The sequence below is a fragment of the Nicotiana sylvestris genome, chromosome 5 (genome assembly GCF_000393655.2).
Source record: "Nicotiana sylvestris chromosome 5, ASM39365v2, whole genome shotgun sequence".
Taxonomy (NCBI): domain Eukaryota; kingdom Viridiplantae; phylum Streptophyta; class Magnoliopsida; order Solanales; family Solanaceae; genus Nicotiana; species Nicotiana sylvestris.
Window position 1 is genome coordinate 13500684 of NC_091061.1, and position 1719 is coordinate 13502402.

The window sequence follows — 1719 nt, forward strand, 5'->3', positions numbered from 1 at the left end:
TATATATATTGGTTATCCACCAAAATGCAAAAAACAGCTTGAAAATTTTCAATTACAAAATTAAGTAACTCAAATTTTGATTTTTGAATACTACCATATTAAGTTTATTATGGCTGATATTGCTATGTTGGTTGCAGAAGAATATGAAAGGAGAGTCAAGAATTCAAGAATTAATAATGGGGAAGTTGAACATATTGATTTCTTTTCTTCATTTTCAGTTTTGGCTCAGAAGGTTAAAGGGTCTAATTCTAGAATAAAGATGAGTATTGGAGAAGATAGGATTTATGAGAAGAAGGTTTTTGTACCTCAGACTGAAGTTGGTGTTGCTGCCATTAATGGTGTATTTTCTGCTTGAAGAAAAGTAAAGCAGCTTTGATTTTCGTTGTTTTTGAATTTATGTAAAAGGTTGTAAATGCTTTCTTGAAGTATTATTTTGTTGGTTATTGCGTCGTTTTTTTTTTTTTTTTAATTTGTAAATTAAAGTCCAGCCTTGGAGCAACAGATAAGTTGTCCCCAAATGACTTATAGGTTATGAGTTGTAATTATGAAATCAGTCATTGATGCATCATAGTAGGCAGAGGTGGATCTACTGTAAAAAAAATATAATTCAAGTGAACCCATGGTTCCTCGCCTAAAATATGTATATGATGTACATAATTTGCAAAAAAAAAGTAGTTATATATATATCTGATGGCACCATGGTCAAAAGGATGAAGTGGTGCATTGGTTTTGCCTTCTTATTCCTTAAGAAGCCTAATTGCATAAGGGCAAGGGATCTAATCCCTACTTGGCAATTTTGGTGATTTTATATTTTTTAAATTTTTTTTTCTCTTATGACAGATCCACACGTTTCCCCAATTCCCAAATATCAAAATTATTCCTTAATCCCTATTCTCAATTTATCCAAAAGGTCACACATTAATTAAAAAAAAAAAAAAAAAAACTCTAGTTCCTATTTTGATTTGTTCTTGTCTCTTGTTCTAAAAGCTAAAGGCTAATCTTGACATCTTGTCTCCATTTAATGTGTCACTGCTTGTGTAATGCTATTTTTCAATTCCTCTAAGATAAGGTCTAATTTTTTTCTAAATTAGTTAATAAGTTTTCTTGTAGGTTTATTCTGATTTTGGGATTTTTTTCTTCTGTAACTACTGAATGAAGGAGATTTTTTATGATTTAGATTTTTTATAACTTTTCTTGAGCTAATCCTTTTTGATTGATATTGAACGAAAGTGTATAAAATTTACTTAATTGAAGCTACTAAAATATGCATAATACACAAAGTGCTCCTAAGAGTTTATTCATAAATAAAGATAAAAATAACTCTAAAGTTTAAAGTCCACTGCAAATTGCAAAAGTATCATATTATCACTCACAGACGAAGGACTCTTCAGTGAAGCAAAGTTTCTTTTTTGTGGTTTTATTTCAACAAAGGTTCTTTTAATATAAAAATTTCAAGATTCTGTCAAGTGAAGAACTGGGCGGTGGGCAAGCACTTCCATTTGATCTCAAAGATAAAATTATCAAAAGTTACAGAAGAACTGGTAAGTTTTCATTTTATTTTAATTGAACTTGAAAGGGTGTGATTCCCTTTTTTTTTTTAATACAGAAGGGTGTGATTCCTCTCGTTTATTATGAATTTAAAAGTGTGTGATTCCCTTAGTTTTATTATGAATTTGTATTTTGATGATAAAAGATATTTGAATTTGTAGGAACATCAAA